We start from the raw sequence: 13247 nt of genomic DNA, 5'->3' as shown, positions 1-13247 counted from the left end.
CCCAAGCCCCCATTCGCTTTTCACACGCAGTTCTTTTCGTTTTCTCGACTACCTGAGAGCCTGGAACAGGCTAGCACAGATCATCTCAAGACGTCCAGGCACCTGTTCTTATCATAACACGTCCCGGTATACTTTATGAATGTACAATACGACACCGCCATAGCCAAGAATACTTACCGTAAATGATCTAATAAACGCCCATATTTGTTGTGTAAGGGAAGGCGTTAAATACATAAGAGGCGTTTATTAGTGAGGAGCGTTAATTTCATGTTCGCTGTAACTAGAAAATCCAAATAAAGGTTCCTAGTTCTATATCAGCGCGGTGACAAAAAATTCATAGTTCTATTTTCACAATTGGTTTCATGGACATCCGACTCAGTGATGACCTAATTGATTTCCAATGTCATTGCCATTGATTGACAGTGATTGAGTTATTGATTGGTTGATTTTCATTGATTGATATCGCGCGTCGGGTGTCCAAGCAACCAAGGTGTTAAATAAATTGCATACTTTTGCTTTATAGATAGACGATTTTTTGGGGGAGGGAGGGGGGGGGGCGTCTATTAGAAAAGGGGCATTTAATGGAGAGGACGCGTTTGTAAGAGAGGGGGTATTTATTACAGCAGTTATAGATTCGAATGTGAGAATGATATAAACACATGAGAAATGAAATGATGGTAGAACCAACTGGGATCTCGTAAAAAATCCGAGCCCCAGATGGGATTCGAACCAACGACCCTCCGTGATCTAGTCCGGATGCTCTAAACACTGAGATAATGGAGACTCTATGGCGATCAAGGGTGAAATGTGGGTATTGAATCGAGCTGTATCACGAAGCTACAGAGTAAAATGACTGACAGCATAGCTCATAACTGCATCGCGCAGTCACCTTTAAAGCATATCTGAGATGCGGCCAACCAACCACCCAAGTGAGCGAATGTGAGAATGATATAAACACATGAGAAATGAAATGATATGCAGATATGCTTAAAGTTAAAGAAATATTGTTGGCTTTCCAAATGAACTTCATTTTACACTATAATGACGAATTTATCAAAGAGAAAACAATTCTGTCTCCTTGCGTATCACATTTCAACTTGTTAAGTTCGAATATTACACAACATGATGGACAACAACATATTTGCTATTAGAGGCAAAAAACCCTTCCTATTTCATTGCGTGCTTGAAGACATTAAACCCAATCGTGTCAAATTACCACAATAAAGATAAAAGAATTAGTGAAATTTTCAATTACCGGAAGACTGTGCAGAGTTGTCCTAAAACGTCGAATAGGTGAACGTCTATTTAATGTCTCATAAAAGAAGGATTTCCAAACTCCAGCATTCCTTGGGATTGTTTAGTTGTTGGATTTCATACCAAGGCAGTTGGGCTAAATTAAATCTTCAACGATATATTCTGCAGCAAAACTTTTGTTTGTAGTCTCTACCTTCTTTCACAGCCAAATTGGTTTTTGGTAGCGCAAGTTTTCTCACTGCGTACATCAAACTGTGATCCGAGATCCCATGGTGTTCGACACCTGACGCAGCTACATCTTCTTTGGTAATCAATCAAGGTGGCCGACTTATCTGTACCCAAGTGCGTTTGTCAATTACCTAAATCCTCTAATAAGCTTCGTGTTTCGGACCAGGGCAAGGACTGTCCTATATGGATATTTAAGTTGTTCAAGTTATTTGTTACTTGGAGGAGGGGGGGGGGGGGGGGGCTTAAAAGAGAGGGGGGAGTAATAACTTCCTTAATAACTTTACGAGAGAGAGAAAGAGGGGGGGGGGGGTGCTTAATAGAAGATTGAGGCGTATTTGGTCAATTTGGAAAGATCAATTGTTTTGTTTGAACACCAGACGAAACTCTTGTCATATCACAATTAATATCATCAAGCATCATCAATCATCAGTTCCTTGTTCTCGGCCTCACACTTTTGAATAAATATCTCACAGTCACTAAAAATTAGTCCGTGCCTGAATTTGGAGGTTTGTACCAAGTGCATGGATACCAGAAAAGATATTCTATGTGGGCGACTAATTTTGGCACAGATCATCTCAAGACGTCCAGGCCCTTGTTCTTATCATAACACGTCCCGGTATACTTTACTAATGTACAATGCCACAACGCCATAGCCAAGAATACTTACCGTAAATGATCTAATAAACGCCCATATTTGTTGGGTAAGGGGAGGCGTTAAATACATAACAGGTGTTTATTAGTGAGGGGCGTTGATTTCAAGTTCGCTGTAACAACTAGAAAATCCAATAAAGGTTCATAGTTCTATATCAACGCGGTGACAAAAAATTCATAGTTCTATTTTCACAATTGGTTTTATGGACATCCGACTCAGTGATGACCTAATTGATTTCCAATGTCATTGCCATTGATTGACAGTGATTATTATTGAATTATTGATTGGTTGATTTTCATCAATTCATATCGCGCGTCGGGCGTCCAAGCAACCAAGGTGTTAAATAAATTGCAGGCTTTTGCTTTATAGATAGACGATTTTTGGGGGGAGGGAGGGGTGGGGCGTGTATTAGAAAAGGGGCATCTAATGGAGAGGAGGCGTTTGTAAGAGAGGGGGCATTTATTAGAGCAGTTATAGATTCATCAGTTTTTTACTCATTTACAGCAAAAATACCAAAGGGCGTATGAATTAAAACATCTCATTTCATCAATGCGTTTAAGTAAGCTATTACCATTCAAGTTGAAACCCTTTAGTCTAGCTACGCTGCGAAATGTAGAATTAAAGTCGCCTATTATTGGGTCATGCCAAGCAGCGTCTATCGGCTTTTTTGTTGTTTAATTTGTGGGCGTTTTTTAATAAAACAATCATTCCACTCATACTTGTTGGATATGAGATGATTATAGCCAAGTCGGCGATACCCAGCTCATTGGCTATGCCTAAGTCTTCATCTCATATCTCCGCTCGTGAAATAATTGTCAAATGGATGCACGGGGGAATTTTGGAGAGCACGAGAAAAGGGTGAGACTTAAGAGTTTTGCTACACTTTTAAATCACTGACATGAAAATACCCCCTCCCTTAACAAGCTCGATTATTCCCGGCATTAATGATACTAGAAACATTCTCACTACTTACCAGAAGGCCACAACGAACTATTAAGTTGAGTTCCAACACCTACATATGCTGTTTCTCGTAAAACCAGGAGAAGTTCTTTTTTCCAACTTTTCTCGTTCCTTTAGGAAGTCGATTGATGTCTGGAGCTTACATGCAAGAAATAAGAAATGATGCAACATTAAATAACTCTGGTCCACTGTTGGCAAAACGTACATTTCAGTCCGACGTCTTACATTTCACATAAAAGTGCAATGATGAGTCTCTCTTCTGTCAAATATCAATTAATTAAGGGTCTCCACAGACAAGACAAGTTATTATCGATAACAAAACTAGACACTCCATGAAGCGTACACTGGGTTTTCTGTGGTACGTGTTACACTAAAACAGAAGGCACTGAATTAGGTGGTATTGAACTGCCGCGTTCCAGTTATGTTTTTGAAGTGGGGGGGGGGGGGGGGTCATTAAAACCATTTGAGGGTCACCCAGACGTCGTACCAGCAGAGACCCTTTGCCTCACGTTCATACGTTTAATTATTTTGTAATGTCCTGTCCCATTTTGAGGTCTTTTAGTTTTCTTAAGCTTTGGTAATAAATTCAGTTAAAGATAACAAAACACGCTCTAAAGTAAAATTCACTCGTTTCTTCTTTAAATAAATAGTCTGCAAAAAATAAAAACAAAAATAACAACTGAAAATTGCTCTGACGGGCGTTTTCCTGCATGTCATGCATGTCTTGCAGTTGCACTAAGAAAACGTTTATTGCACAGAACTAATCCGATGCCTGGTCAAAACATTTTTTGGCTTTGCGTTTGCACCAAAAAGTACAGTAAAAGACAAGCCAAAAGACAGAAGAAGAAAAAAATAGCATAACTCTGAATCGAAATGAAAAATTAATGACACTCCATCCGAAAAACAAGAAAATTTCTGCAGTCTCTGACTTTTACGAATCAAGGGGAAAGTTCATGATGTTCTGTCAAAAGGAAGAAATCGATCACGTGCTAGGCAACCATAAAGGTGCCCGTGATCACCTTGTGTGAACTGAATGAACTACTGGAAAGAATGTTAATCGTTCGTCGTTTTCAGAGTAAAATAACGTACCTTTTAGTTGTTTGTTTGTTTTTTTTCTTTTTAACTTATCCTTGAGCATATTAATGTAAGACACCTAACGGTTATTAAGTTGTCTCTAAAACAATTCTGCCTCAGGATCAGAAAAAGAAAAGTACCCCAGAAATTAACAAATGCCTGGTTGATTTCGTCAGGAACGATTCAGTTAATCACCTGAGTCAAAAACAATTTCCTCCGAGGAAATTAAAAGCCCACATGAGTAGTTGGCACGCAATACCCTACCCTGTGAGGCGTTAGTGAAATCGGGAACATTGAGCATTCAACATTACCGTGAGTCCTGGAGGGGGATCGAAGGGAAGACACCCGATGAAACCCGAACTGAACTACTCGGCCTTACTAAATAGTAAAAACGTAATCAGACTTATTCAGAGGGCTTATGTGTAAAATTGGTACGTTTGTCACGGTTTTAGTATCGGAATTGCTCGAGTCGAAGGAACAAAGACAACCTCGACGCATAAATTTGCATTCTCCTCTACAAAAGAAAGTATAGTTTACGCCTTCAGTTAAATGTTGATTTATAGTCAGTAAACTGTCATGAGCAGTGATTCTATTGAAACTGTTTCTCTAGACATTGCCTTTCATCCAGACGAACTGCTAATTGAGATCCCGCAGCTTGTCTGCGACAGTGAGGAAGATGCTGCCATTTTGACTCAGTGAGCTTGGTGTGCCGCAGATGGCGGCAGCTTGTTTCAGACGAGATGCTTCGAAGGAAAGTGCACTATAGGTAGATTTCTTCCGTTTATGACTGGAAAAGGGTGTCCAAGGATTTCAAAGAAAAATACTTTGAAATGTATGAGATCCAAGAGTGTTTTGGATGCAAAACTAGGTACAAGGATGCACCTGGATTCATGTCTGGTCACACTGTAGGCCAGACACGTGGCACTATGTCACAAGCTTTTCGGTTCAGTATCAATATTGTGATGTGACAGCGCTCGTGGTCGAGCGGTCGAGCACCTTGCAGGCAGCACACGCGATATATCTCTGTCCTTCAGTTTATTCTTAGGCTCAACTCTACTTCATAGGAAGATCTGTTTTACATTAAACTTATGCCTTACGGCTGTATTGTACAGCAGAGCTGCTTTATTGGCCCTGAACGGACTGGCAACATCGCCGCTCAGACCGAAACTTTTCCGCTCATTATGCAACACTGGGGTCTAAAAAACCAAGCTCACTGGGAGAGGTTGTCGTGGCGTAGTAAGGAAGATTGCCAGAACTATTCCTGAAATTACATCTACACCTTCATATCTAACTAATACCTCAAATAGTGGGCATTTACCATCAACAGGATCCTTATTAAATATTCAAGTTGACACCTTTGACAGCCTTGGCCAAAACGTTGACATTCCCGAGATCAGTCAACAGGAAAACGTCCAGATACTGGTCAAAATCAAAATACACCATGTACATGCACCTACAGTAATGCTTACTAACGTCATGTCCTTGGCACCAAAAATCGTCGAAGTTCAGGAATTTGTTTATCGCAAATCGTTGACTTGGCATTCATTACAGAAACGTGGCTAGGTGAACGTATTGATGACAGCATTGATGCTATCCCAGGATATACAATCATACGCAGGGATAGATCAACTGACAACCACGGTGGAGTAGGCCTCTATATTACTAACTTCTCTTAGAAATATCACCTTTTAGCAAACATCAAATGCTGCGATTTACACGAAGTGCTATGGGTGCATATTACTCTTACACGTATGCCAAGAGGTTTTGCTGGCCTGGTGGTGGCTGTAGTGTATCACCCTAAACAATCTCCAACCAATAATAACTGCCTTCGTGATCATCCATCTAATTGCCTGACCTCAGTAGAGACTATTTATCCGAACTGTGCGTTTCTTGTGTGCGGAGACTTCCACAGATGTGACAATAAACGGCTGACATATCTTTTCCAGCTAATACAACTTGTCAAAGTATCAACAAGGAACGATGTCACACTGGACTTGATAATTACCAACCTGCACAACCATTTCAGTAAACCCCAAGCATTCCTGCCATTTGGTATTTCCGATCCTTACACAATACTCGCTCAGCCGAAAACAAGGGCTAAAAGCTCCACTTCCTCCAACAAATTTATCTACACAAGGGACACGTGTGAATGTCACAAAGCTGAGTTCGGTCGATAACTTGGTAATCTAGACTGGGAATCAATTTTGTTATTGCTAAACACTTGCGAAGAGCTATAGTGCGTTGTCAGACAGGCTATAACTACAGGCCTTGACATCTTTATGCCCTTGAAGAAGAAACGTGTGAATGTTAGGGACGTTCCCTGGATGACTACTGAGTTGAAAGTCTTTATCATCGAAAGTGCCTTCCACAATTTGGGTCCTGACTCTTTACAATTTAAATTCTACAGGAACATCGTTAATCGTGAAACAAAACGTTGCAAAGCAAAATTTTACGAGTTTAAGATCAGCAATCTTAAAGACAGCAACCCAAAGAGATGGTGGAGTGAGGTAAAGCGTTTGAGTGGTCTACAGCCACGATCTGAAGACTGCGCAATCTAATAGATGCTGTCAACCTCGACGGCCTTGAGCTAGCTAATTCCATCAACACTGCCTTTTTAGAGCCCATGCAAGAATACCGACTGGTTGAACCGCTGGTCACACTATCCTTGGATGAGTCCCCTACGTTCCTGCAAGTTACGGAACACCAAGTTTATCATGCAGGCCTAAAGACAACTGAACCCAGCCAAAGCCAAAGCCCCGACGCCATCTCAAACTGGATGCTAAAGGAGTAAAGCGAACTTCTGGTCGGTCCCATCACAAAGATCTTGAATGCCTCCTTTAATTAAGGAACAGCGACTCCATAGTATATGGAAGCATGCAGACGTTACACCACTGCAAAAGCAAAAACCTGTAAAGGACTTGAAAAAAGATCTTCGTCCTATATCGCTGACACCTTGTTTATCCAAGATTGCTGAGGAGTTTGTCGTGAGTTTGCATGTCAAACCAGCAGTGCTGCAGATACTGAACGAATGTCAATATGGAGCAGAACCTAAATCCTCCACCACACTCGCCCTGTTAGATATGCTACACAACTGGACCATGGCCACCGATGGAAACGGCGCTAAGAATAATCATGTGTGACGGTAGGAAAGCTTTTGACCTGATAGGTCATAGGATTGGAACAGATAAGTTAAAGTCTCTCAATCTGCCGGTAAGTGTTGTAAATTGGATAATGAATTTTCGTAGCTAGCGCGACCGGTACCAGAGAGTCAAGCTTTGTGAGGGGTGCGTGTCGGAGTGGGGTTTGGTTCCCTCTGGCGTCCCCCAGGGCACAAACCTTGGTCCCTGGCTATTTATCCTTGTTATCAACGATGTAATACTTCATGGCACAAGCCTATGGAAATATGTAGATGATACAACTGTATCTGAAGTTCTAGAGAAAGGTCAAATCAGTTTCGCCCAACAACTAGTGAACTCAGTTGAGGACTGGGCTATCAAGAACAGGTTCCAACTTAACGAAAAATGTTAAGAGTTACGAATAGCCTTCGCAAAACCTCGTGATGATCTGCCTCCTTTACTAGTTAACGGTCAGGCCCTTAAAGTTGTAGATAACGCTAAGTTACTCGGCTTAACTATCAGCAGTAATCTTAGTTGGAACGAGCATATGTTAACATTAGTTAAAAAAGCTGCTAAACGCCTTTATTTTCTTAAGAAGCGAAAACGTTCATGCGTCCCTAAGGCAGAGCTAGTAAGTTTTTATATCACATGTATAAGGTCTGTATGTGATTATGCCATACTAGTTTTCCACTCTTCACTTCCTGAGTACTTGGTTAAAGACTTAGAGCGGGTGCAAAAGAGGGCCTTAGTAATAATTTGTCCAAATCAAATCTTTATTGTATATAATTGCCTATTAGTATCTACTCTTGTATTTAATGTATAACGCAATTCAGCCCTTTGGCTGCAATGTTTTACTCAAATAAACTATTCACAATTCACTATTCAACATGTCCAGGGTATACGTTTTCTTCGCTACTATCTCCTAAGAAGAATCCAAGGTATAATTTAAGACGCCCTAGGACCTGCGCCACGCCTCGTTTTAGCACTAATCGCTTTAAGAACTCATTTATCCTAAGCATGTGCATTTGATGTATATAAGGTTTAGATGGTTTTTACTTATATAGTTTATTTTTTTCAAGTAGTGTATATTTTTAGCTTGTTATTGGTTTTCAGTTACGCAATACAGTCCACGTACTGCCATGTAGCGATTGTTTTAATAAACTATCGATCTCTCTATCTATCTCGCAATAGACCCTTTGCATAAATGGTGCCCAAATACTTGATACATCCTTAGCCTCACATTAATAAGAAAACTCCTTTGTCTTGAAACATAAACACGAGGCTAAGGATGTATCAATTATTGTTATTCAAATTTGGGCGCCATTTATGCAAAGGGTCTATTAGATTTTACTCTGAAAGTGCAGATGTAAGCTCGGGAGTGACCGCTGGCTCATTTCCCGAAACAGCGGCTGGTCATCGAGCCTTGTGCAGATGAGGGTCACCCTTGATACTGCTCACATTATTGCGCTCAGCGATGCGGCGCATATGTGAATCAATTGAATAACCATCTATTCGTCAGTTCTCAATACCATGTGATGTTGCTCTAGGGAACAGTTGCTTTGAAAGTGCGTCCTATGTCCGTGACAGTGTACGCCTTAATTAACGAGAGCACAAAAGGAGTTTTCCCTTGAGGATAGCACGTGGTAAATTGGGAAAGCAAATGTGGACGCTAAAAAGGTCTATAACTCGCAGAATCATGTCACTATCCAATGAATGCAAGAACAATTAAACGACCCATTGGTAACGATTTCTCAGTCAAAATTACGTTGCACTTGATCTCTTGACAAATGTAAACAAGCTCTATCATTGTGAAGAAATAACGTCATGGGATTTACACGGTAATCAAGTAAACGGGGACGCAACAGCGTATTATATCCGGGATAAATCCGTCCTTTCAATGGAATAACGAGTTTTTCTTTTACTGAAATAATGGATATCCACAATTTTCGAACAGAAATAATGGAATAATGAACTCCGGATTATTCCTCTTCACCCCCCGAAAGTGAGTAAGGAAGGAAGAAAGAAAGTAAAACCTTTATCAAGTTTCAATGTATTTAGCCTTGAAAACATTCAATGCTTCTAAAGTATGAGTTATATCTAGACTGGATAAAGGAAATATCTTGGCGGCAGATTTAGATGAAACACTTTCCATTGTTTCTTTAACATATCAACCTTGTTTAGTTTTCCAGTTTCCTTTATAAAGTCAGATCAGCTACACAGGGGAGTCTTTTCTACTTTCAGTTTTTAGACAAGGAATTTGCATTGTCCGTACAATTAAATATTTTCCCAATGCTGAGTTTATAAGGCCTTCTCAATAATACAACATTCAACTCCTTTCGTTCCCTAAATCGGTTATAATGTTGTAGTCAATGTACTTTAATTCTCAGTAGTAAAAATGTGAAAGCTTTTCTAGCTATTGTTTTCACCAAATTCATGTTTTCCTGTAAACTAGTCACAGTTGCATCAACGCGCGAAAAGACAACTGAAGGATAGTCACTTGATCATGAAGACTCGAGCCTACAAGAAGGTCCCTTAATTATCTGGGTTCTTATTCGATAAAGTGTTCTGGTGGTCTGCGTGATTGGAATATCTTGTGCCTCAACATGTAAATGCTCCTATAGATCGTACAGCATTCCTGCATTTCTGCCGCTTCGGTGCGGCAGAACAATCGTTCATGCCACGGTGGTTACCATTGTGGTTCATGGTGGTTCATGTCACGGTGGTTCATGCCATCGTGGTTGAACGTTCCAAACCCCGCTCAACTTACCGCCTGTTGTCGACTGTAAACAGCCGTCGATAATATGAACTTGCCTCGTCTGAGGAGTAATGTTTACCTTTTACTCTCTTCAGGTAACTGGGAAACCATTCCAAATTCGACCTATACCCTAAAAAGCAGTTCAAGTCCGCAGTCTAAAGCCCACAAGTTTACATCCACGGTTTTTTGTTGTTTTTTTACATTTTATGTAGTTATCTATACAACGCCCCTTAAATTTTTGGCGAAATATAAAAGGGCTATGACGACGCTTTCACCCTTTTTTTTTACGACAAAGAACGAAATGAAAGGAGGAAATCAGCCGTAAAGGAAACTGAAGAATCAAAACAGTTACAGCGCCATGTAATGATGTAATGTGAGCGTAAGCGTGACCAAAATTTAATTTATTCAAATTCAGCATAGTTCAAAACATGTTCAATTTAATAGGGACCTTAAGATCTACGACGACGACTTTAACGAAAACGTCACTTCGAAATATCACTTTGCTTTATCATAGTACTTTCGCGGTTATTCTATCTCGTTCACATCTTACAATTTTGGTGAAGTATCCTAAAAATAAATTGGTACGAGCAGTTACAAAGTGAAAACAGAGAATGAAAGATTCTCTGTTGCATTCTCATCACGTTGTCCTCAAAACCTCAAATTTGGTGATTTCACGTCGTCGTTATGCAGAGTACCGGAAACATACTTGCTAAAATCCGTGCTGCACGTGCAGCACGATTATTTATGCTCTTTGAACCAATGATATCATTGTTTTGCGCCGTTGTTGTTGCCGTCGCCGTCGTAAAATCTTAAGCTCCTAATACCTCGCGTGGAACGTTGAAGTAGAAGTAAGATTCGGGTTAGGGTTAAACAATAAAGGTCGCTAAAGCCACGTTGTCATGTTGATTTCGCGAAAACGATCGAGATGATCCTTCAGACATTTAATATTTCCAAGTTCTGTCGTTGAAAGCTTTTGGCATGGATAGGTATCGATGGGTTTCACACTGACTTCATCAAATTCTAAAATTAAAATCGCAATGTCTTCTGAATTTTTATCTATAGGAGGTTGATGATCACCTAGAAATAAATATTTTTCAAGTTTCCAGTTTCGTGATGTCTTTCGCTTCGAAAATACAGCATCTTGAATTTCCGTTTTGTCACCTTGCGTGACACCTTGATCCAAGAGTGTTTCTAAAACGAAGACCCAAAAACGAAGACCTAAGACCTAAGACCCACTGATCTAAAACGAATACCCTGTGATCTAAACCGAAAACCTACTGGGGTGTTTCGAAAACTAAGGCCCTCGAAAACTAAGACCCAAGACCTAGGGTCTTTCTGCAGGTACCGGAAAGCACTATGCTTTTGGTCACTTGGGATTAGTCTTTATTTGGAGTCGTTTTGTTTTCTGTCTTTTGTTTCTTTTCTTTTACGTAATTTCTGCTCTGGTACCTGCAGAAGCTGCCAAGACCTATTAAAGACCCCGGGGTCTGAGGAGGGGGACTTGGGGGGGCCCTAAACACCGCTACACCGCAAAAAAATTAACGAACACCGCATCACCGCAAGAAAAGTCGACGAAACACCGTCACTGCAACAATTATTTTTAGCTACATTATTTTAACGTCTACACTTGACATAACACGTTTCTACCTAAACAATTTTCCACAAAATAAACACAACTCCTTGGTGGAAGCGGTCAAGTTACTTATCAAGTTACGTATTTATCAACGAAAACAGCTTCTCTTTGGCAGCTTAAGCGTATTGAAGATTAACTCGACAAATTAAACACAATGGTACGTGCTTGTCATAAATTATCACGGATGGATTAACGAACTTTACGTGCTGAATTTAGGTCTGAGAAAGATCAAACAAGAAACCACAGCACCGCAAATGATTTCATTTCACCGAACACCGTAGCTTGAGAAACACAAACATCGCACACCGTTGGGTTTGCGATCACCGCAACACCGCAAATTGAGATTTTATTCACCGCATCACCGCATTGAAAAAACCATCAACACCGCAACACCGCAAATCCCCATGTCCCCCTCTCTTAGCTTAGCGAAAACTAAGACCCGTCTTAGTTTTCGTACTACGAAAACTTAGACCCTATGTTAATGGTGGTAATTACGGGAAAGAAACCCGGGAAAACTTACCGCTAGTGAGAGATTTGAGCGCTGGATATTGTCTCCTTACCAAGGTTTAACTTGACGACGCCATGGTACATTCTTTCTTGTCACTTTGAGTGTTGTGTGACAGAAAAAAAGTGTTTACTTATTGGCACGGAAAATCTGATATCATAAGATACGGTCTTTCCAATGACGAGAAACTCAGTATGTTAACACTTTGGTTGTAGCCGCTAAAAAAATGTGGTACCGCGGGGTAATTTCGATCATTGTAGAGCTTTTGGGCGTGCATTCACAAGTTAGACGTAAGTCACGCCCGACAATGCACGAGTGCCGTATGATTTGTCTGATGGAGGACTGAAATAGGTGATTGTCTGTTAATTTCTCCGCATTTGCCTCACTCACTTGTTTTTTGACTGGAAATAGGATAGCAAATAGGTGCTGACAAAATTACTCCGGGGTATCACATTTTTAGTGGTTACAACCAAAGGGTTATAACATACTGAGTTTCTCGTCATTGGAAAGACCCTATTTATCCACTATTAACAAAGGGTCTTAGTTTTCGCACTACGAAAACCCACTGATCTAAAACAAAGACCCACTGATCTAAAACGAAGACCTACCTTCAAAAATGTCAGAACGATGCCAAACACTTAAAAGCCAAACTGTTTGTGTACGACATTTGTCACGCAAAATGATGAAATTTCATGACACCCAAAACATCAGCGTACTGGGCAAGGGGTGGGAGGGTGGGGGTGTTAGCTGCATCTACATCAGGGGCCTGTAATGCCCAGTAGAATGAAACATTGCAATAACCACTTAAAACCGTTGAACAACATAAAAGAAATACATAAAGGAAAAAGATGTATGGATCGACACAAATGGACAATATTGAAACCGATTGCATTTATTTTGAAAACAATCGGCCCAACGTTTTTCAAGTTTTATTGTAAATCGCCTGGATAAAGAACGTTTTTGCTCAGAATCACCTTGTTTGTGATGTAACGATAATTGCGTCGGTAAAGGAATTCGCCATTATCATTTTAGAGTTTTAAACTCGTGAGTAACTAAAGATTCCCCCATGA

General features: G+C 40.4%; 1 protein-coding gene across 4 annotated transcripts in view; it reads right to left on the bottom strand.

The window, feature by feature from the left end:
* The window catches only part of LOC138038947 (beta-1,3-galactosyl-O-glycosyl-glycoprotein beta-1,6-N-acetylglucosaminyltransferase 3-like), a 28877-nt gene extending 16006 nt beyond the window's left edge, over positions 1-12871 (bottom strand). For 2 of the 4 annotated variants that reach the window (XM_068885048.1, XM_068885044.1), the window contains exons 1-2: positions 12786-12871; positions 3108-3232 (exon numbers count right to left, since the gene is read on the bottom strand). The gene's annotated coding sequence lies outside the window, so the exon portion shown is untranslated. Of the gene's footprint in view, positions 1-3107; positions 3233-12192; positions 12268-12785 lie in introns of those variants that run through there. The other 2 variants (XM_068885045.1, XM_068885046.1) reach the window with 2 other exon arrangements.
* Positions 12872-13247: the final 376 nt, after the last annotated feature.

This window comes from Montipora capricornis, chromosome 2, assembly GCF_036669925.1.
Source record: "Montipora capricornis isolate CH-2021 chromosome 2, ASM3666992v2, whole genome shotgun sequence".
Classification (NCBI taxonomy): domain Eukaryota; kingdom Metazoa; phylum Cnidaria; class Anthozoa; order Scleractinia; family Acroporidae; genus Montipora; species Montipora capricornis.
Note: the sequence above shows the minus strand (reverse complement) of the source record. Positions and strands in the feature narration are given on the sequence as shown.